Source organism: Apodemus sylvaticus, chromosome 7, assembly GCF_947179515.1.
Source record: "Apodemus sylvaticus chromosome 7, mApoSyl1.1, whole genome shotgun sequence".
In the NCBI taxonomy this organism is placed as follows: domain Eukaryota; kingdom Metazoa; phylum Chordata; class Mammalia; order Rodentia; family Muridae; genus Apodemus; species Apodemus sylvaticus.
The window spans coordinates 58030814-58055230 of NC_067478.1; the positions used below are offsets into that span (position 1 = coordinate 58030814).

General features: G+C 44.8%; 1 long non-coding RNA gene across 2 annotated transcripts; it reads left to right on the forward strand.

The window, feature by feature from the left end:
• Nucleotides 1–3063: 3063 nt before the first annotated feature.
• Nucleotides 3064–16592, forward strand: LOC127688847 (uncharacterized). 2 transcript variants are annotated; one of them, XR_007978771.1, is made up of 4 exons: nt 3064–3606; nt 14876–14971; nt 15633–15797; nt 15889–16592. It is a non-coding gene; the product is annotated as an uncharacterized LOC127688847 (long non-coding RNA). The 2 variants fall into 2 exon arrangements; XR_007978770.1 differs by lacking the exon at nt 15633–15797 and having other exon boundaries at nt 3066–3606.
• The last annotated feature ends 7825 nt before the right edge of the window (nt 16593–24417 follow it).

Genomic DNA, 24417 nt, shown 5'->3' on the forward strand with positions numbered 1-24417 from the left:
TAAGAATTTCATGAAGTCATTGTTTTTAATAACTAAGTAGTACTCCATTGTGTAAATGTACCGCATTTTCTGTATCCATTCGTCTGTTGAAGGACATCTGGATTCTTTCCAGGTTCTGGTTATTATAAATAATGCTGCTATGAACATAGTGGAGCATTTTTCCTTGTTATATGTTGAAGCATCTTTTGCATATATGCCCAGGAGTGGTTTAATTGGGTCCTCAGGTCCAATTTTCTGAGAAACCACCAGACTGATTTCCAGAGTGTTTGTACCAGCTTGCAATCCCACCAACAAAGGAGGAGTGTTCTTCTTTCCCCACATCCTCACCAGCATCTGCTGTCACCTGAGTTTTTGATCTCAGCCATTCTAACTGGTGTGAGGTTTAGGGTTCTTTTGATTTGAATCTCCTTCATGACTAATAATGTTGAACATTTGTTTAGGTGCTTCTTGGCCATTCAATATTCCTCAGTTGAGAATTCTTTGTTTAGAATTCTCTGTACCCCATTTTATAACAGGGTTATTTGGTTCTCTGGAGTCTAACTTCTTGAGTTCTTTGTTTATATTGGATATTATCCCTCTATCGACTATAGGATTGGTCAAGATCTTTTCCCAATCTGTTGGTTGCCCTTTTGTCCTGTTAACAGTGCCCTTTGCCCTACATAAGCTTTGAAATTTTATGAGGTGCCACTTTAGCTTCTTTCTATTCCAAGTACTGTCCAGCATCTAATTTTCCTCTCCCTATGGTTTCCTCATATCTGTAAGGTATTATCATTTGGTTTTCATGACTTTGAAATGTGTTCCAATCATTGTGTGCAGATTCCTTCTTCTTGTGGGAAGTTCATCTGATGGTTTATTTGTCCTAGAATTGGAGTAAAGAGGTTCTGGAGACATGACTATAGAAGTGACATGTGCATCCCTTCGTATCCGAGCAACAGACCTATCCACCCACAGAGCCCACTTACCCACCCACAGTTCTCACCCATCCACCTTCAACTCTAACCATAGGCCAGAGGCTAATATTATGGAGCAAGCAAACTTTTCAAGGTGTAGCAAGGGTCCTTCAACACTCCAAAGGGTTGTGACCTACAGATTAAGAAACACTGCTCTAATCCAGTCAACACCCCAGCATCCAGATGAGACTTGCTGCTTAGCCATCCGTACACAGTTACTATTTAAAGGCCACTGGGAACAGCAGTAACCTAAGTTTGACCCCCAACATCTTGTGTGTCTTCAGGAAATCATTTGCTAGTTTCCTGCCAGAGTTTGAGACCTGTGGGAGAAAATATTATAACATCAGCTTCTTCAAGCTGCTGAAGGAACTGGCCAGGAGTCAAGGGTGTTACTAATTAACATGAGGCTAATTCCCGTGACCTTTCGATATTCTCTTCTCTGAGGCCCTCCCTGGAAGGATAAGAGGAAATGCTGCACAATGAGACGAGAGATGGAAGGCAGACAGAGAGCCTTCACTAAGGTCAGAGCCAAGTGACTTTGAGCAAAGCAGTTGACCTTGACCTGCAACCTCATTTACACACAAGGAAGAGCACAGAGACAAGCCCCCTCTCTTTGCCCTGCCTAAGTTCAGAGCATCAGGTGAGAGGGCTGGGACAGAAAGGAAGCAACTACAAAATGAGTCTTGGGAAGCTGGTCCAGCCTTGACAGAAGACAATGCTTCAGAGTGAGGCCTCAAAGTGTAGACTCTGCCCATTAGGCAGTCCAGTTTATTCTCTCTCTCTCAGAGAGAGAGAGAGAGAGAGAGAGAGAGAGAGAGACAGAGAGAGACAGAGAGACAGAGAGAGAGCGAGAAAGAGAGAGAGAGAAGATAGAACATGCATGTGCACATTTGTGTGCACATGCATGTGGAGGTCAAACTTTGGTTTCTTAATCACCCTTTATCTTTTTTTTTCAGGTCTTTCACTTTTAAAATACGATTTATTTTAATTTTAAATTAATAATTTAATTAACTAAATTAACTCCATTTAATTTTGATTTTTGTGTGTCTGTAGGTTTGTGTGAGCACATGCCCATGGACACCTATGGAGGCCAGAGAGGGCACTGATTCCCTTGGAGCTGAAGTCAAAGGCAGGTGTGAGCGGCCTGAGATGGGTGCTGAGAACTGAATGAGGTTTCCTGCTAGAGCTACAAGTGCTCTTAACCACTGACTGAGTCATCGCCCCAGCCTCTCAGAGTTCAATCTTTAGAGCCACGGCCATGTTATGGATTTGATAGGCAAAGGCAGATGAGAGTCAGTTCATGTTGAACCAAAGTAACCATGTGGGTAGAGGCCAGCTGACTTCTCCTGCAACAATTTTGGTGTTCACCAAAAGCATCCCCCTGGATCTGCTTCTTTGAGAATCTCCTCTGACCTTGGTCAACCTCTGGACTTAGGTTACTGTCTCATATCCCACATGATGTCCAGGGCATACGCCTAAGACTTTGTCACTTGGTTCCAAACATAAAAACAAATCTTTGTATCCTCTTCCCTCCCAGCACTCTTAAGTCTCCTCTTGTTCATAGCTCAAGGGGTCCTTGTGTTCATGTCAGCCCACAGATGAGTGCATTTTCATAATACGCCGTTGGGAAGGGAAGTGCTCCACTAACTCACTGTATTGCTAGAAACAGAACTGATCAAGCTGGTTTATTTTTAGCGAAAGCTAATTTCCAGATCAGATCGCTCTGCACCTGCAGACCTAAGCCAATTTGCATGAATGTGCCTTCCTCTGCTGAGAAAAGAATTTCCAAAGAGGAAAACCAATGGGCCTCTGTCACAGACGAGCAAGAAGCACACTGTGTGCCTGTCCAGGGACACCAGAATGACGATTGATGTCAACCTACTTTGGAGCTACTATTATGTAAATGTTCAGATAACAACAACTTATTTTGTGAGGATGAGGCTTCTTATGAGCTATGAGCCAAACACTAACTATATTATATGTATCTCCTCAATTATTATATGTATCTCTACAACTACTCCCTTACAGAGAGGTGTTACTAGCTTTCATTTATTTTTTAAAGATTTATTTATTTATTATATATGAGTACATTGCAGCTGTTTTCAGACACACCAGAAAAGGGCATCAGATCTCATTACAGATGGGTGTGAGCCACCATGTGGTCTCTAGGATTTGAACTCAGGACCTCTGGAAGAACATTCAGTGCTCTTAACCACTAGGCCATCTCGCCAGCCCACTAGCTTTTGTTTTACAGAAGAGAAAACCAAAGAGGAAAAAGGTAAGAGGCTTGCCTAAAGAAAGAGGAAGAAGCGAAGAAGTGGGAGGCCTCTGGGCCCTGAGCCTACACCCAAAGCCCTGGTATTATGCAGTTACTGTTGGAAGAAAAGCAGCCAGTGGTAATCCGGCCGGCTGCCTGAAGAAGTTAGTTCTTGTGGCATGTCCAGAAGCAACCTATTTCTCTGCCTTTGCGGTTCTGAACCTGAGCAAGTCCATTAGAAGCACCCAGGTAGTCTATTCAAAATGTTCCAGAAGGGTTGGTGAGGTTGGCTCCGAGGGTAAAAGCACTTGCTTCCAACCTGAGGAGCTGAGTTCAACTTCTGAGACCTGCATGGGGAGGGAGAGAACAGACTTCCACACATTGTCTTCGGACCTACAGGTATGTATGAAGCACTCTCTCTCTCTCTCTCTCTCTCTCTCTCTCTCTCTCTCTCTCACACACACACACACACACACACACACACACACACACACACACACACACACTACCTGACACCTTTCAAATGTGGAGAGTCTAAGCTCTTTGGTCTGGAGTAAGGTCCCCGCATCGTTACTTGGACAGAGCTGTGCAGACATTCTAATGCACGAGCCTCCTGGGCGAACCAGGACACCTGCCCAGGGCACTTGCTTTCTGCCCCTCATTCCTGTTGGAACACTTGGTTGGGTTTCAGTTTCTCAGAAAAATATGCACCAGGCAAGAAAGAGAGTTACCACATCAAGATTCACATCCAAATGTCCCCAGGACAGTTCCTGAAACTAAGCTTTGGTCCTTCCTATGCAAAATGGTCGTCTGTATTAGTGTGGGCATTTAAGACGATTATATTTCTAGGTGATTGTTGAACAAACCCAGCTTATTTTGTGTTAGAACTCTGCACTGACAGAGCATGGAGCTGTCTTAAAATGGGCATGAGGTATCTCCCCTGCCTCTTTCTGTGTGGGTGTGTGATTGCATGTGTGCATGTGTATGTATGTGTGTGTCTGTGTCTGTGTCTGTGTAGTGTGTGTCCCACATTCCAGTTTAACAGGTTTAATATTATAAGAACATAGAGATCATTTCAAAGTCCAGTGTTACCTATGATATCATCTGTTAAAGCCACATATTCTCAAAACAGATATGTAGAAGCCAGAAGTTGCTGTTGGATGTTCTCGCTGAACCTGAAGCTCACTCTTTGGCTAGATTGGCTGGCCAGTGACCCCCAGGGATCTCCCTGTGTCTGTCTGCCCAACACAGGGACTCTGGGGCCATGCATTCTTGCCTGATTTTGGTTAAAGTACTAGGAATCTGAACTCAGGTCTTAATGTTTGTCCAGAAGGCATTTTATTCCCAAACCATCTTGCCTGCCTGTCATAGGGTTCTCCCTGGCTTACAGTCATCTGTCCATATTCAAGTTTGGAAGCAAGTGCCACCACAAGATCTTGTCACCAAAGAGATTCCAAATGCTCTCCAATACAGGAGACCCTTGCTGCTCTTTCCTTCCTAGATTAAGTGCTTAAGAACAGTAAAAAGTATGTTTGAACTGAGAAAAGATCACGAATTATTAAAGGCCTAAAAGTAAGTAAATAAACAAACAAACAAATAAAAAGAAGCCTAGATTCAGAACACAACCTTCCTACACACACACACATGCACGCACACATTCGCACTCGCGCACACACACGCACATACACAAATACTCCCAAGCCCTTCTGTTAAGGCTAAGGAAGCCATCTGGATTGAACAAGTGAACAAGCTTGCTTTTTAGGAATCTGGCTTCGTTGGGTCTGGCTGAAAAGTTCCATCAGAAACGTTCCTGGGCAGCAGAGCTTCTAACCAGTCTGGACCTCTACAGCAGCGACTCTCCCTCACAGGCTGGTCCTAGCTCCCAGCGAGCACCATCAGCTCAGTCCTTCCATTTAGTGCTGCTGGTCTGAATCCTGTAAGCACACTGCAACCCATCTGAGATGTAAAATGCAAATTCCTCCCACAGGCCCCAGCCAACGATCTTGCCGGGCTCCATGAGTCTACTCTGTCTATTCATAGTATCTTCCAGCCTCGGGGGTGGGGGTCAGGGCCTGAAGTGAGCACAGATGCCATTCGAAAGGTGCCCAAAGATTATACTGTTTCCTGAGGACTCGTGATCAACCACAAGCTCCGACTCACCGATCAGACTCATCCTTGCTGGAAACCCGGGAGGCGACTTCCCCAGACTCACGCCAAGGTTCCAGCCCAACTCCAGCTCCCACATCTCTGGGCTTCCATAGCTAGCAGGAGGCATCATAGGTCTTAGTGAGGAATAAGACTTTTTTTTTATATATTGTTTTCCTCACAACTGTGGCTTTTAAGCAGAGAGATTCCCAGATGTGCTTGAGAACGGCCCTTGGGAACTGCGGGAGAGGAGGTGTGAGAGCAGAGAGGGCCTGACTCCATGTCAAAGAGCTAAAATGCTTACAGCTACCTGTGTCTGGCAAGCGCTTAGCGTCGATAGAGTACCTGGCAGGGACAGCTCTTCTGAATGCCATGTGCAGAACTTTACATGTGCTCTCTGTACACTTTCCTACAGTCCCCAGACCATTACATTTCCACAGATGGAGACTCGGATACTTGGAGAAGTGAGGTAATTCTCCAACAGCACACAGCCAGAGAACAGAAACTTCACGAAGTACAAACAAGCCCTTCCCCAAACCTGGACTTTTTCTGTTGTCTTATTCCACATCTAGAGTACTCAGCAAGTTCTCAATGTATTTGCTTCTTAAAAATTAGTTAATATATGACCATTTTTAAAGAAAAGGACTAATAGGCACTATAATGAGGGAAAAGGCCAAAATGCCAATCATAGACTCATCCAGGAGGAAAGTACCAGTGTCTACATTGGATTGGCCTCTGAACATGTCTGTGGGGGGTTGTCTTAATTAATTGATGTGGGAAGAGCCAGTCCAGTGTGGGTGACACCATTCCCTATGCAAGAGTCCTGAACACTGTTAAGAGTGGGAAGATCAAACATCGGTGAGCAGCCTAGTGAGACAGCAGTGCATTCTTTGCTGTCTGCTCTTGACTGTGGTGTGCTGGGACGAGCTGTTGACCTTCTGCCTTGACCCCTCTACTGCCTCAGACTGGAACTGGAACGTAAGCTAAAATAAGCCCTTCCTCCCCTAAGTTTGTTTTTTGCCATGGTATCTTTTTCGCACAGACATAGAAATAAAACTAGGACATGACCTAATGTCAGCTTTCTTTACTTTCAGTTTCACTCTTTCCATAAAATTGTATTGATTTAGAACAATGGCACCTCACTCTCCAGCATGGTGGATATAACAGTTCACATAACACACTAACTTTATTTTTGAAATAGTGTTTCTTGAACTCACAGTGCAGCCAAAGATGAGCTTAAGCTTCTGATCCCCCTGCTTCCACCTCTTAGGAGCTGGGATTGTACCTCCACAACTGGTCTATATAATGTTGAAGATTGATCAATCAATCATCAATCAATCAATCTATCAATCAGTACATCCCAGGCATTCTACCCACCGAGTGTCATCCATACCACATCACTTTGATAAGTCATTTCCTTAGTGAATGTCTTAATTTTGTCCTCATAATAAGAACACACATATGCTCACATATATAATGGGGCTTAGATGTTATATATTCTCTATTATCTATCTTCATTTGATCCTTCACTGGCTAATCATTATTGTCATTTTCCATCATCATAGAAGCTGTGTGCCATTAGCATAGGCCCTTCTTCAGGACTCACAGTTCTCCCTAGCTGCTGGAAAGGTTGCCCCCTGACAGCCTTCAGAGTGGTTCTGCCCTTTCCTAGGTCAAATGAGACACCTCATTCCACGGCACACCCATCTCCAGGAAAGATGCTCCCAGCAACACGGATGGGCATGGATGTCAAAGCTGTGGCTTTCTCAGTCTGACCGGGGCTACTGTGCAGGGCCATCCTAGCTCCAGAGTTCTTGGTGAAGCCCAGCTTATTCCTACCTGACCTTGCTCTCTCGTCCCTTACCAGTGTTGACCCAAGGAATGAGTTCAGTACCCTAAAAGGACTACTGTATCCTAAACCCCATCTCAGAGTCACATTCCTAAAGAACCTGCATGGAAACCAAGGCTCAGAAATATTCAATACCTCCCCTGTTTCGGGCTAGAAACAGCAGAGGGTAAGAGCACAGTCTTAATGCATTATTAGTGATATGGTATTGCTCACATAAAGGTCTCTGCCTTAGTTCCACAGTGAGGATTATATATCCTGGCTCATTGGAGTTTTCATGTGGATATAAGCTAAGAAATCAAAGTAGCTATGCCAGCATTTACCACAGTGTAGACAACCCACCGTTGGCTAGTGTCTGGGCTTCCCAACAAGAACTGAATGTAAGCCGCCATGAAAGTTCCAGACTTTAAGAAACCCCTTAAAGATTTTAATTTTGGACACCAGAGCTCCTGAAGCTCCACCCTTAGCAGATCCTGGGCTATTGACAGTTGATGCTGAGAGAGAGAGAAGTGCTTTCCTCAGAGGATATGGCTGCTGGTGTCCAATTGGTTGGCCCAAAACCTATGTGCATATGGTTAGCAGTAGTTTGACTCAGGAATAACTTTAAAAGGAAAAACAGGGAAGGAGGTTGGTCGGAGGGTCTCAGGGTTAGACATGATCAAAATATGTTGTGAGCATGTATGAAATTTTCAAAGGATGAATAAAATACTAAAATAAAACACTTTAGTAATATATTTAAGACAATATAGACAAACTGGGTCATCTCAATATGCTTTCAGTGTGCATTAATTGCTGGGTTTTTCTCTGGACATGTGTAGCTTCCACTCACAGCACATTCCAGCTGAGAATAATTATAGTTCAAATGCTGAATTGTTCCATGTGCCTGTGGCCCTGGGACACTAGCTCGGCTCCACAAGGCTGCACCACTCTCTCCTTGTAGGAAGAACTCTGCTCCTTCAGACCCTTCCTCCCATCTCTTATTCCCCCCACCAAGTCCCCTCCCTCCTCCCCCTCCCTCTCTCCCTTTCTCTCCCTCCCTCTCTCTCTCTCACCCCCACCCCCAGGCCAGAGTTCACAGAGGTGACTCCGCCTGCAATGAACCCCTCCTCACCCTGAGGTGCATGTACACCAGGGACATGGGTGAAAAACGAACCCTAAAAGAGTAAATGGCTGAGGTAAATGGATGTATGGTTGATGCAAGTTTAAACCAACTCCATCTAAAGTCCACTAGGAGTAAGTATTTATAACCTCAGGCTTCGGAGCATTTTTGTCTCAGTAAGAAAAACATCAAGAACCCAGCACTGTTGAAAAGTGAGCAGGGACGTGGGTGGACAAGTCACAGATAAGGAAATGGCTTTAAAATGTATGGGGAGGTGTTCAGCTCAGCAGTCACCCCAGAGCTACAAATCACAAGGACAAATGCCACTCTCCTAAAACCACTGAGGATGTGGGAGCAAGGCAGAGCAGCTGTGCTTCAGGAGACAAGGCGGCCAGCAACTGGCACCACAAAACCTTACAGTATTCAGACACTACACAGCAAACCCTCTTCCGAAATCTTCTGGAGAAATCATCAGAAATGCAAGCATACGCATCTGTATGGGCACAGATGCTAATCAGAGTCATTTATTTTTGCCAAGGCAGCATGAATGCCCAATCCTGGGAGCTGTGTGTGGATTAAAGCACAAGCAAGGAAGTGTCTTTAAAATGAGGGGTTATCAGGCAGGGGGATGTCTCTGTCTGTAAAGTGATTGCCTTGCAAGTGTGCAGACCTGAGTTCAGTTTCCAGAACCTATTTAAAATGCTGGACATGCATGGTAGCACACACTTGCAGAGTCAGGATTGGAGAAATGGAGGCAGGGGAATCTCTGGGGCTCATTGGCCTGAGAGTCTAGCCTAACTGCTGATCTCCAGGCCAATTAGAGACCATGGTCTCAAAGGAGGTGGTGTTCCTGGGGGGGGGGGGGGGGATGACACCTGAGGTTGTCCTCCAGCTTTTCCATCTCTCTCTCTCTCTCTCTCTCTCTCTCTCTCTCTCTCTCTCTCTCTCTCTCTCACACACACACACACACACACACACACACACACACACATTATAAAAATGACACTGACAAAAACAGTAATAATAAAAAGAAATATTTTCGTTATATCAATTTGGAAAGAAATAAGGATGTGTGTGTATGTGTTGTGTTGTATTGTGTGTGTTGCAGCAAAATGCCCAGAACAAATAAGACAACATGAAAATGAAAAATTCCTGCAGACTATCTTCTAGTGGTGGGGTTTGAGACTGAGGTTACAGTATTCTTTGCATGCTTTTAGGGTAAGGTTCACATATCAGGGTTACAAACTTTCACTGTCTCCTTATGGCAGATGAATATTTTTGTATAAGTCATATCACTCTCACAGAACAGAGCATCATCTCCCTAGGAACTTGCCCCAAGGCACTTCCTAGTTACTGTGGGGTTGGCTTGATCTTGAACCTCGGACCAGAGGACTCATACAGTGCATTCTTGTGTTCAGCATTAGGCTGTGAGCTTTATGTTTATTTTAATTGTCTAAGTTCTGCATTTTGTACTTGATGGATTCTAAGAATTAGAAGAGAAATTTTCTGAAAGCAGAAGCCCATTCTTTGATGGGCCACGGTCGGTCTATGTACCGGCACTTGAAAGAGTTCTTTAAGTTCTTTGCGGAGCTCGTCCACCAAATTCCTTAGGAAAGAACCTAAGACAGGATAACATAAAGAATAGAGGTTGATTTAACTTATGTTGCTGAAGATTGGGAAGTGCAATATGTCAGCCTCTAGTGAAATTCTTTTTGTGGTGTCAGAACATAGTGGAGAGGGCATCTCATGGTACAAATAAACAAACCTGCTGGCAGAGGTCTCTCTTAAGACCTCACTGATACCGTCTTAGGGGTTCCACCTTCTGGACCTCATCTAATAAGTATTTTAAGACTTCAGATTGTATCTATCTATCTATCTATCTATCTATCTATCTATCTATCTATTTAGTAGTAGTGTATGCTCATGTCAAGGCATACGTGTGAAGGTCAGAGGACAGCTTGCAAGAACCGAATCTCTCCATCCACTATGTGTTTGATCTCCACTTGGTCCTGGGGATCAAACTCAGGTTATCAGGCTTGGAGGCTGGCACTTTTACCTGCTGAGTCATCTCAGTTGGCCCACCTCCAAATACCATTGGTATGAATTTGGTGATCCAATATCCATCATGCGAACAGCGGCAGGAGTGAGGCGGGAAGCACATTCAAACTATAGCATTCCTTTCGATGATCTGTCCAACTCAGAGGCTGAGCTCCTCACTGACTCAGCACTGTCTTCTAGTAACTGCTGCTTTGGAGAGCGGCCCTACCCAGGAGACCTTGCACACTCTGCAGGCAAAGCTTGACCTACAGCAGAACACCTGCATCCTTCCAGACGTGGGAGCCTAGGGTGCTTGTGAGGAACAGCAGCTAACTCATGGCTCAGACACCCGCTCCCCCACATGCCACATACGGAGGGCATCAGGAAACCATTGCTCACTTCCCAGGCTGTGGTACGAGCTGAGGCTTTCTGTCTTCCGATGCTACTGTAGGCTGTGATGCTGCAATGATCCTCATTTGTTCTCTGTCTTAGTTTGCTTTCTGTTGCTGTGATAAAGTGCTGACAAAAAAAGCAACTCAAGGAAGCAGAAGTTTACTTCAGCTTATAGTTGTAGTCCATCCTGAGAGAAGTCAGGGTGGGAATGCAAGGTAGGGACTGAAGCAGAGAGCCATGGAGGAATGCTGATTACTGGCTTGCTAATTTTCTGAGGAATTGCCAAACTGATTTCCAGAGTGGTTTTACCAGCTTGCAATCCCACCAACAATGGAGAAGTGTTCCTCTTTCCCCACATCCTCTCCAGCATCTGCTGTCCCCTGAGTTTTTCATCCTAGCCATTCTGACTGGTGTAAGGTAGAATCTCAGTGTTGTTTTGATTTGCATTTCCCTGATAACTAAGGATGCTGAACATTTCTTTAGGTGAGGAGTCTATTCTTATCAGGCTGACAGACTATTAGCTCTGGAACACAGAGGTGGGACAAGAACTCAGCTTCTATTGATGTCTTAATGAGTAAGGGCTTTTAGTCACTGATGTTGTCCAGCCAACAGCCTATAAAACACAACAGATTCCTTCATGCCCTGTCACAGGGGACACTGCTTTGAAGCCATACATGTCCCTATCCTCAAAAGCCAACAGTCTCACAGAACCATCCAGAGAGATACTCAAATGCCTTGTTCTTTAAGGGCATCCCTTGCTCCAAATCTGGGAAAATTCCTGGACACTGGTTATGTTCAGGCAGAGGGAGTGCCATGGCCCCCACACACCCATTCTGACGCACACTCAGCACTGCCTCTATGACTTATTCACAATTTTAAAAGTTAAGATCATGTCTGCAGAGAAAGCCCAAGCAGTAAAATGTTAGCCTTACAAGTGTGAGGACCTGAGTTTGAGCCTCAGAATCTACATTTAAAGGGCATGGTAGCAAGAACCTGAGATTCCAGCACTGGAGAGATGCAGAAGTGTGGGTCCCCGGGACTCTCCAACCAGCCTAATGGAATCAGCAAGTTCCAATCCAGTGAAAGATCATGTGTCAACATTTTTTTAAAGATAAAAAGTAAGGTAGATGTGGTCCTGAGGACCAACTCCTAGCCTAATAGGCAAGGTTCAGATGACTGAGAAATACTATCCTCAAAAACAAACCAAGGTTGGGGCAGGAGAGATGGCACAGCAGTTAAGAGCATTTGCTGATCTCCAAGAGGACAGGAGTTTGGTTCTAACATGCAAATCAGGTGGCTTGTAACCTCTTATAATTCCAGGGAATCCCATATCCTCTTCTGGCCTTTGTAGGTACATGCACACACACACACACACACACACACACACACACACACACACACACAGAAATAATATGAAGAATGATTAGTAGGTAATTCAAGTCCTCCTGTTATACAGTAAGCACTGTATAAGCCATCTGAGCCATGCCCTGCAGACTAGATTTCTAACAAGATCTGGGTGATGCCCACCTGGGGTCCTGGCTGTTGCATTGGCAGCAGTGGGCATGCACCCAATTGATAGTGCTAGTTACTATTGCTGTTGTTTCTGCCTTCACAAATATATCCTTTGTGGCCTTCTGATCTTGTGAGGTTGTCCAGACCTTTCTGGTTTTGGCTACACTGCTCATGTCACATTCTTGTGATTGACACTTAATTGTGGTGCAAGGGAGACAGCAGAGATGTTAATATGGCTGCATTCAGAGTTTGAAAGAGCAACCCAGTCCTGACCACAGTTGCAGCCATTGGCCTGAATTTAAAATTCAGGCTCCCCCTTGTTCTGGAAAGACTCAGTGAAGCAGTATTTGGAAAAACCAGAACAGGGAAGTGGGAAGGGGTAGGTGGGAGGACAGGGGGAGAAAAGGGGGCTTGTGGGACTTTGGGGAGTGGGGGGATAGAAAAGGGGAAATCATTTGAAATGTAAATAAAAAATATATCGAATAAAAAAAAGAAAAAAATAAAATAAAAAATAAAAATAAAAAAAAAGGCTCCCTGTGGAACCTTGCAGAGACTTTCCCCTCCCTCCCCCATTCCAGCATCTTCAGGCAAGAGGAGCTTACACATCCTCATAGCTCCATGGAGAGGCTCCTGGCATGCCAGTGCTCAGCATTTCTGCCACCTTCTGCTGAACTCCACCTGGCTCCTGCTAGCTCCCACCTCTGCCCTTTTCCATCTTCTATGGACACACACTCATACCTATAATAAGGGGCTTGACAGTCATCCCTGCCTGACCTGATGCCATCTTACATCTCCATGGCTTATAGAAACTCTGACAGCCAGCAATGTCCCTCATCTGGTCACCTGACATCCCACTGTAGCCACCAAAGGAGAGGCCTTGTTCATCTGTGGGGACGCCTGAGAACTTTCAAATACTACAATACTACACAGGAACTGAGACATGTGGGGTGCCTACTTCTGTCTCCTTTCTTCCTAAATACACCCCACTACTGTGCCCACCTTCTCTAGCATAGAGGCCTAAGCAGGAAGGGTGGTGTCCACCTGTCCCGCTCTCTTCCAGAGGTGAGGCTCAGAAGCATTGAAGAGCTCATAAAGCCACTTTCCTCCCTAGATTCTTACTCCCCCACTCCTAGGAAAGACGCTGCTTTCCTTTGCCTGCTGGAAATTATTTTGCTCCTTGGCTTTCTTGTACCTCACTCCACGTCCTCAGATCCCCTTGTCCTTAGAGACATCCATCCACCCCTCTCAGAGCAACAAGCCCCATCAGGATGGAAAAAACGGAAACATTTTTGCTTACTGCAAAGAAAAACTGGATTATAAGCAAGCAAACAACACTCCTATTATCTACCTGCCGCGCATACAAAGGCAGCAAAGTGGGTCCCCGCCACTCCTTTCCTTGGTCCTTGGCAGACATTGCCAGTCTATCACATTACACAGCTTTGGAAGCCTTCTTCACACAGTGTTCCATTCAGCCAGTAGCAATCAATAAGAGCTGGCTTTAGAGATGGGTCAAGGCCAAAGACAATGAAAAGGAACAGGGTCTGTGCTTCATGTCCAAATAGGCAAGAATCATAGTAGCCTCAAATCTGACCACTATGTAGGAAATCGCTTTGAAGTTTTAAATCATCACTGTGTCCCCACACAACGGTCACTGGGACCCTGCTTGCTCATTCCTGGGAATGGGGAGTTCACAGTCCCTTGTAGTGAATTGCATTTGTAGATTGTTTTAAGTCATGGGAGGGCAGACATGCAATACTAAAATCTCTTCCTTGAGAACTGCTCCTCTAGGGAGTGTTTCCTTTTAATATGCACATGTGTGTGCATGTGTGCATATATATGTGCACATGTATGTTCATGCTGGTGTATGTGTGTGTACTTGCTTGTCTGCAGAAGTGCAACCAACCATGTGAACACCACAGCATGATAACAGAGGTCTGAGAACAGCCTCGCTCGTTGCTGTTTGCTGCTGCACGCGCTAGGCTTGCTGGTCCCCAAGCTTCTGTTGTCTCTGTCTCCCATCCCATCACTGGGATTACACACGTGTTCTTATAGCACCCAGCTCTGTGCTCCTGGAAGATTTGAACTCATGTCCTCATGTTCTCTGAGCACGCTCTTTTCCCACTGGGCCATCTCTCTATCCTTCTAATTCATAGCCCTCCGGACATTTAATAGCAGACATCATTTGCTTGCCCCTTTAAAGTTTCTTCTCTGGGTCCTTTTCAGTGAACGGTCGCTACTCCACTCATTAGCTTGGCTACTTGCCTCAGGCTTTATCCTCTTCATAAGTTATTAAAAGCCAGGGATGTAACTTTGATGGCTGCTCTAGTTTGGATAACTGTCCCCTAAATGTTCATGTATGAAAGCTTGGTCCCAAGCTCATGGCAATACTGGGAGTAAAATTTTATTCCAACTGAAGGTTTTAGCCCGTGGTCAGCTGTCTTTTTTTTGTTTCTGGACCTGTGTGAAGCAAAGCATCATGGGAGAAGCTGTTTGGGGAAGCATAACTGCTCATGTCATGGTAGCCAGATTTACATGCGATACACACATGCACACACACACACACACACACACACACACACCTTGCATATGTGTGTTCTGCACCTCCACACTCTGGTTACTTTCCTTTCATTCTTGAGTCATACAGATGCTCAATACAAAGGAAACAGAGAACGAGTCACCAGCTGAGCTGCAGCAGAGAGAGTGTAGCTGACCGAGAAGAGGAGGCAGCTCCGGTGGGTTCTTTTCCTTTTGTTCTGCTGGAGACTATCTTCAGGCTTGCTTTTGACACACTCCCCCCACCCAACACACACACACCCTCTGTTGGCATGTGGCCCTTGAAGGTAGAGGGTCTCCAGGGAAGATTGCAAAGTCCTTTCAGAGGATTGACTTCAGGCTTCTGTTTAGGAATGTCAGACACTTCTGTCTAAAATTTATTTTCAATTATGTTTGTGCAAGTGTGTGTGTGTGTGTGCATGTGTGTGTGTTTTTTAGCTCCAAAAAGTATTAAGAGGCCAGACTCAATGAGGTCCAGATGTTTTAGGTTTAGGAAAATGTTCCAAACACTTGGTCTAGGTTGTTCAGAAATACACATGTTCTATCCAGGCCTTCTCAGAATGTTTCTCTTCCCCCCCCCACTCTCTCTCCCTTCCTCCCTCCTTCCCCTCCCCTCTCTCTCTCCCTCTCTCCCTCTTTCCTTCCTCTCCCCCCTCTCTCTCCTTCTCCCTCCCTCCCTCCCCCCACCCTTATGAGTCTAAATGAACTATGGGAATCATCTGGACTCATCCATCTGTATGTAATATTATATCATGTGTCACTTCCCTGGGAGGCTTTCTCTGACCTGTCAGCCACATGAATTCTTCTTCTAGAACACATTGGAATTATTTGTTTGCATAGCCATCTCCTTTGTGTGCTCCTGAATGCTGGACTCCTGTCTTACTCCAGCTCGTAAGCCTCTCCGCCTCCGAGCAGAGTTCCTGGCCAATAGCAGCCTGCGAAGCTGCATGATTGGCGTTCTTCTGCAGAAGAAGCTGGGGAAGCAACACAGATAAGACACCTTGAGTAAGTTAACATCTGCACAGCTACTTTTATGTTAGGAAAATACAGGAGACTGAATAAACAGTGAAGCATATTGTTCTCATTTTCTACATAGGTTGAACATTCCCAATCCAAAAATCAGAAATCTGAAATGCTCTGAAAGCTGAAACCTTGTGAATGCTGTTACAATGTACAAGGAGAAAAATTTTGCCTCTGACCTCAAAGACATGTCACAGTGAAAACACAGGCTCACTACAAATACCTACAAGCTGAGTTTGTAAGAAGCCTATCAAACTTAAATGAATTTTATACTTAGCTTTGGGTCTCATCCATAAGATGTCTCATTATGTATGCAAAAATATTCCCAAATTCAAAATACTTCTAGTCCAAAGCATCTCAGAGAAGGGATATCCACACTGGGTTAAGTCTCTCTCACACACAAGAAGTGAGGCCAAAGGTTTCTAGCTGTCCTTGCGTATTCTGTGACCATTCTGTTTGATGTGGTTATTCTGGCTAATGATGAAAATTCAGGCTCCCGCCTTGCTCTCTGTAGCAAAGCACAGACATTTTTGTTGAAACTTCAGGCTGGTTGAGCCTGATATTCTTATTCCCTCCTCCTCCCAAAAACTGGAGTTGGTTGAAAACTGTCAATAATTTCCTAAAAACTGGGTTTTTTCTTTCTTTTCTATTTTTTTTCAAAACACCACTTGCTCAGTAGACAGCTCATGAGGCCCACCAGACTATGGACTTGGGGGTATGGTACATTTTGACCTCAAAGTCCTCAGCATCTCTTACAAAAACTGAGTAAAGTCTCCAACTTCCTGTTGGCATTAGCATTTGGTGTCATGATGGTGGGTAGGTGAGGGTGTTCTCAGCTTTGTGTCCATTCCTGAATGCATTAAGATGTCCTGGAATGGAGACTCCCTGGGAATGTGCCAACTTTCCTAGCATGAGGAGGCTTGGGCAGAGCTTTCAAAGCTTCAGTGGTTGGGTTGCACAGTCTTAGAGCAAGGGTGGGAGTGAACACCCCAGGCTGAAGTCGTGGGTAAAGGTTTTCTGTAGACCTCTTTTTAAAATCTTCCCAAAGAGATGAATTTACTCTCTAGTCTGAGAAGCTTCTCGGCTTGTTGGGAATGCCTCCTTCCACTTCCATCTTTCTCCTCATTGGAAACTCATACATATATAAACTCACTGGTTGAATGTCTAACTCTCATGAGAAGTTATAACTGACTGAATGGGAACGGACACAGGTGTCCATAAGACAGACTCGAGGCTACAACTTCTGTGGGCACCACTCACTCTTGTCTAGTTCCCTTTCTACACTCAAGGTATGTATATTTATATTCATATAGAGACTAATTCAGTCTAGGTTGAGCTTAATATAAAATCATTATTACTTACTCAATTTTCTACTGATTTAAAGGGAAATTGAGGGTAAAACATTTCTATGAACCCTTGAAAGTACCGTGGCTCTGTAGCACCATTGCAGAAGTTGGTTGCCAATGTAATGCCTGCCCTCATGGAATCTACTGTGTAGTAGAGGAGGTGACTTTGAACATATATCCACACTAATCACAAATTATTTTCAAGTAACTTTGATAGAAGGGAAGCAAAAAGAAGGAATAAAATGTTTTCCAGTACTGAAGCAGTGCTGGCAGATTAATACATAATCAAAGGGGAATTTGCAAGATGGCTCAGTGAATATAATGCTTGTTACACAAGCATAAAGACCCAAAGTAGGAGCTTCAGCACACATGTAAAAGCCAGTACCCAAGCACTGGGAGCCCAGTGAAGGAGGCAGAGACAGGCATGACCTGGAAGCAGTTTGATCAGCCAGTCTAAGTAGAAAAGTAAAATTCAGGCTCAGTAAGAGACACTGTTTCAAAAAATAAGATGGATGTGACAGAATAAGACACTCAACTCTGGTGTCTGACCTATACATATACACTCGCACATATACACATATATATACATATATGCACACATACACACATATATACACATATACAATACATATATAGTACACACACATACACATATACACACATACATACATACACACATATACATACATACACACATATACATACACACACATACACACACACATATATACACACATATACACATACATACACACATATACACACATACACATACATACATACATACATACACATATATACACATATATAAACACAAACACATGATACACACATACATACATATCTACACATATATATACATATACACACACATATATATATACATGTACACACATACATACATACACACATGTACCCACATACACACATATAAACACACATACACACATACGCAAATATACACATATACATATATAAACATATATATACACATATACATACATACACACATGTGCACATACATGCATATATATGCACACACAAATATACATGTACACACAAGTGTGCCCAAAATCATGTGTACACACACGTATATACCACACACAATAATAAACAAAAGAAGATGCCAAGTAACTAGAGAGAGAATGAAAACTGAAGAGATTAAACAACTTTCCCAAGATTGCACAAATTGATAGGGGCACAGACAGGATTTTGGCTCCAAATCCATCATTAGTCATTACTGTAATACAGCACCTAGGAAAATCAGTTTGAAAGGAAGGAAGGTTGTGTCAGATCATATCTCCAGATGTCTCAGTCCTGGCTGCCTTGCTATGGTCATTTGAGCCTGTGGAAGAGGCAGAAAGAATATCATGGCAGGAACATGTTTTGAAGGCTACTGTTCACATCATAATAGCCAGGAAAGGGGTGAGAGCTGAGGTCCTGATATGCCCTTCAAGGGCATGTCCCAGTGACCTAATTCCCTTCCACTAGGCCCCACTTCCTAAAGCCTCCATTACTTCCCAACACCCCTACAGGTGACAAAGCCTCTAACACAAAGGCCCTTTGGAAGATGTTCAAGATACAAACTAGGGACTGGAAAGTGGCTCAGCTGCTGTCCTAGAGGACTGGAGTTTGGTTCCCAGCACTGATATGGAAACGCACACAACCACCCATAACTCCAGAGTTAGACAATATATACACTCTCTCTGGCTTCTACAGGTACCTGTATTCATGTGCATACATATACACACACATCCATACACACATGCACATAAAAATAATAAATCTTTTTTTAAAATTCAAACAATTTTTGTTTGAGAGTACTCATTCTCAATAGAGAGAAAAGGGCCCTGGAATCCATAGCGACAACCATGCTATAGATAACTTCCCTGGATCTTGGCCAACAGCAGCCTCCTCTACAATATGGAGAGAGAATGTGACGTATTACTCATGCATAGTGTTGTGGTCAGGACCAGGTAACTCAAAAACCCAGACATCTGTCAGCCAGAAGTATTCATGAAGGGACTCAAGTCTGTGCGTTTGTCTCCAAATGGGCTGCTCTCTCCATAACTGGCCTGTAGCAATCCTAGAGAGATGATCACTGTGTTTCTACCAAGTTTCTACCACCCAGTCAATCGATCACTTCCCAAACACTCTTGTGTTTATGTTGTTCTGGAATCATCAGAGCCAGCCCAGTGCCCAGCCTGTGCCAGGCATTCCCTCCCCTTGTGCGGGCCTTCCAGAGCCATACCTGCAGCTGGTCCCCCTCTTGATAGGGAAATGGAGTCCCTCCCTGTTCCAGCGTTTAGGAATATAAGCTGCCTCAGTTTGAGCAGATACTAGTTGCCAGGACTCAAACACTAATTTCTGAAAACTCCCTGGCCCTGACAACAGCCATGACTCCCTTCTCACTACACCACATTCAGCCTGACAATGACTGTCTGCTCGGAGCATCCCTTCATCAGACCAGAGAAGCATCCCACGGATAGCCTAAACTGGACCTCCCTGCCATCCCCCCAACATCCTCACTATCAGGGAATGTCCTATCCCTTGCCATGCTTCCTGTACCCCGAATCCTCAAACATGTGTCCCTCAACATCTCTCACTGCAGAGACAGAGATTCTCTCCTGTGTATAGCCTGAGTTTTAACAATCTCATCTATTCTTGGAGTTTTAGCCAATGGGAGGAAGGTCTGCGGGTATACGGTTCATTTCAAGTAAGAATCAACTATGTGGTCAGCTATGGAGCAGGAAGAGTAAGAGAGAAGGAAGGGGGGGCTGACTGAAGGCTGTCCTCAGCCCACTCTACATAACAAAGGGCAAAGCCCAAGTTCAATGGAGCCCTGAGTGCACAGGCAAGCACAGACAGGCACAAGATCTCCCCTGAATGGATGGACGGACGGACAGACGGATGGATGGACGGACGGATGAACAAATAAACAATGAACGAATGAATGAATGAGTCTGGGGTTGTGCTTCTCTCTGGGTCCTGGTGTGCTTTCTGAAGTTGTCCCCTGTCCTGGTGGAGCACACGCAGGGTCAGAAGACAGAAAGCACAGCTGGAAGGTGGGGAGATGGCTCAGGTGGGTAAGTGCCTGCCTTTCAAGCACAGTCACCTGACCCACCCTCAGAACTGTGTGACAAAAGCTGGGCATGGTGGGACACATTTGTAATTCCAGTGCTGGAGAGGTAGAGGCAGGCAGATCCACCCAAGGGAACTTACTGGCCAGCCACCTCTCTATCCTACTTGGTGAGTTTCATGCCAAGAAACCCTGTCTCAAAAAAAAAAAGTGGCTGATGTCCTGAGGATCACCACATAAGGCTGTTGCCTGCCTCCCATGCTATGCACACACACACACACACACACACACACACACACACATACATGTGCGCCTGCGCACACATGGCCACACACCGAGTCAGAGAAGGAATAGCTAAAGCCAGCCAAATGCCAAGGGGGATCCCTACGTTTGAGATCTACCCCAGAGCTCATCCTGAGGTATCTAGGGAAATGCTCCCAGTGTGGCAAGGAAAGCAGAGGAAGGTAGAAAGAATGGGTAACAACGGGCTCCCACTGTCTCCTTAAGAGAGCTGGGTCCCCTCAGCTTCTGTCTCCTCCTAGCTGCACTGGGTTTATTGGGCAGCAGTGCTGAGCAAGCTCTGACCCTCACAATCTAGTTAATCCTCCTGAGCCCCTGAGTTAGGCAACATTACCTCACTCACTTCACAAATGAGGAAACAGGTGTGAGGTTAAAGATGGTGTCAGGACCAACATCCAGATAAAAGCCACGGAGCGGAGGTGCGATCTCTCCCTTTTATACTGAAATGGTGCTACTTCATCTTTAAAATATCAGCAGTTTTCTCACATGCTCTGTTCCCCCGGAATGTGTTATTTTTGAAACTAGCAAGGAACTACAGGATGGTGGAAATGTAAAGGCCTCGGAGACATGTTGGTCCAGCCCAGAGTGGGAGAAGAAGAGAGAGGAGGAGGCTGAGCAGACAGGCGGTAAATCCTCCCCTCCCTGTTTGATCTGCTTCTAAAATAAAATAGAGCAGAAGATGTCAAAGTCCATGCATTTGAGAACCCAGCATCCCCTTCCCACTTCTCTGGAGCAGACAGATGCTTAGGGCCTCCACTGGGGTCTGCAATTTGGAAAAGGACAGGCCTGTGTGGTTCCTCCCATAAGACCTCTCTCAAGGTCCCTCTCCCTACATGCTGCCAGAATTACTTCAACTCCAGCAGCCCTGAGCCTCCTGGGGATTGGCTCACCGGAATGACTGCCCCACCCTTCCACACATCGTCGCCTCCCATCTGTGTCCCCAGCTGGCATCTTCTGTTGCTATACCAGTGACTTCATTTTTCACTCTTAGCTAAAAATGGACCTCTCATGATTTACCCCATCCTGGTGTTGACACACTCAAGAAGTTGGGCGGGGCCCACTGCCAGGCATAGGGGCCACCAAGCCTGACTCACTACCCAGAAGTGTAGGGGAACTGGATGTTGGGAATCCAGTGACAACAGTCACTGTTCCTCCTGTCACCAGGACTTTGTCCTTTGTCCACAAGGCAGCTACATTCCTGGAGATGAGAGTGACGATCCCGAACCCTGTGACAGACAAAATAGGAAGCCCACAGGTCTGTCACAAATCAAGACGATTCTAGATTTGTTTCTCAAACTCAGGGCCAAATGCTACGTACCATTACAAAGCTGTCTGGAATGGAGAGAGTACAGCCCTCTTCCATTCTCCCTGATCTGAAACAGCCTTGGTACAGAGAACATAAATGCTTAGAGATCTTCTTATTTTATAGAAAAGAATCTGAGGCTCAGCAAGGCTGAGTGACTTGACTAAAGTCCCACAGTGAGCTGCAGAAGCTAGAGCTAGATCCAGATCTCCACCTTCCAGCCCTGTGTCCTGTCTACTCACCGCAGTACTGTGAGAATTAGGCTAAAGGGGCCCCTCTCTCTGTAACAGGAGAAAGAGGGATAATAACCTTTCAGTAAGGATGCCCCAGCTTTCTCAGATTTCAGCTTTCCTCTTTGTACTGGTTACATTTCCTGTTGCTATGACAATGGCAAAGTCAGGGAGAAAGGGTTGATTGTGGCTCACAGTTTGAGGGTGCAGTCCCATCATGGTGGAGACAGCCAGGCAGCAGGGGCTTGAGTGGCTGATTGATCAGATCTGCCGTAGGAAGCAGGTGACTGTTGGTGCTTAGCTCACTCCTTTTTATTCAGTCCAAGCCCCCAGGCCATGGGGTGGTGCTGCCCACAGTTGAAGGAGTGGGTCATCTTCCTACAGCAATTAAATCTGTCTGGATAATCTCTTCCAGACATGCCCAAAGGTTTGTTCATATAATTGACAAGCAATATTAACCGTCCCAGCTCCCCGAGCCCGGCTGCAGATGACCTGCATGTCTGGCAGGCAGACTCGTCTGGTCTGCTGGTGGAATGTGGAGACACACAGGTGAAGAATCTGGTATCTGGCTCTGCGCATAAGCTGAAGATGATCTGCCTGCTGAGTCTTGCTTTAGACAAGAGCAAGTCATCCTTGTAAGGTTTTCTGGCATTCCATATGACTATTAAATAGCACCCCCCCCTCTTCCCAGTAAGAGGTATGTCACCTCGGAACAGATTTAAAGTCATGGGATCAGTAAATGAAGGGAGACAACACAATTATCTGGACTGGACTTCCTCACCCAGCCCAGAAATCCCCTCTGAAGCTTCCCAAAGTGTTTCTGCCTGAGATGGGTACCGGGAAAAGCAAGCAACCTTCTGCCCTCTGTACCTGCACAGATGCAGCAAATGAGAACCTGTCAGACATCAGCCAGCCTCGCCCTTCAGCTACAGTCTAGGTAAATGCTTTGCCTTTTCAAGATCACAGCTTTGCCTTTTCTCATGACACAGAGATCGCCTAAAGCAGACATAACCATTCTTGACCTTCTCCCAAAGATGAGTCTTCAGAATAAGTATAAGGCCAGGCTCCTCTCAATTTCCTTCCCCATCAAATAGCTGTGGATGAAGATGGTTGATATCAGATATACATATATATATATATATATAGATAGATAGATAGATAGATAGATAGATAGATAGATAGATATAGATATATAGATATAGATATAGATATAGATATAGATATAGATAGATAGATAGATAGATAGATAGATAGATAGATGGAGGATAGATAGCAAATAAGATAGTAGATTGGTACATATATACATACATGCATACATAGACAGTAGCTAGTTATCCAGATAGATGATAGATAAATAAGACAGTAGATATATGATAGATCAATAGATAAATGGTAAATATGTACCTATCTATTAGATAGGAAGATAGATAGATAGATAGATAGATAGAGATGTATCTAGTAGATAAATGATTGATAAATAAGATAGTATGTAGTAGATCAATAGACAGATGATAGACAGATAGAAGCTCATCGACCTTCTGTAGAGATACTGAATAAGGAAGTATACATCTCAAACCTGTCCATCAACTTCTTGCTAACAATTCTGCCAAAGGTCTGAGCAAGGCAGAGGTGGATCCAGCCACAATGCTCAGCCTCTTTTTCCCTCTTCTTTTAAAGCAGAAGAACTGTTTGGGCTCACTGTTTCAGAGGCTTCTGTTTATGGTCACATAGGGTCTGTGGAACATGGCACACTCCAGTAAGCACCCCAAAAATCATTCACATGTGGAGCTTCCCTCCTGCTCTCTCAGGCAAGTTAGAGCCACCCTGTCCCCCACTCCACTCCCGAACCTGTCAAATCATCACCCAAGAGAATTTGTATTCAGAACCCTTTTTTGTTTGCTAGGAAACATAACTCATTTTGTAATAAAATATTCCTGAGATTAAGTTCTTAGACACACATGAGATATTAGCTCCCGTAACCGTTTAAAAGCACATCTTCATAGCACAAGAATCAAGTGCAAAAAAATAAGAGAGAGGCTAGTTCTCTCTCCCAACCACCTCAGATCTTAGCAGTTTAAGCATCAGTGGCAGGAAGCTATTATATAACTCAGGTTTCTTCTGTGCCTACCCCTCCAAAGTAGCAAATAATGCATCTGCAGAGACCACCACTCACATCCCGACTGCTGTAAGGAAGAGCTATGATTTCCATTATTTTTATTTTTGTTCAGTGTGTGCATTTGCTTGAGTGTGCACATGTGCATGCATTTGTTGAGTGTGCACATGTGCATGCATCTGTTGAGTGTGCACATGTGCATGCATCTGTTGAGTGTGCACATGTGCATGCATC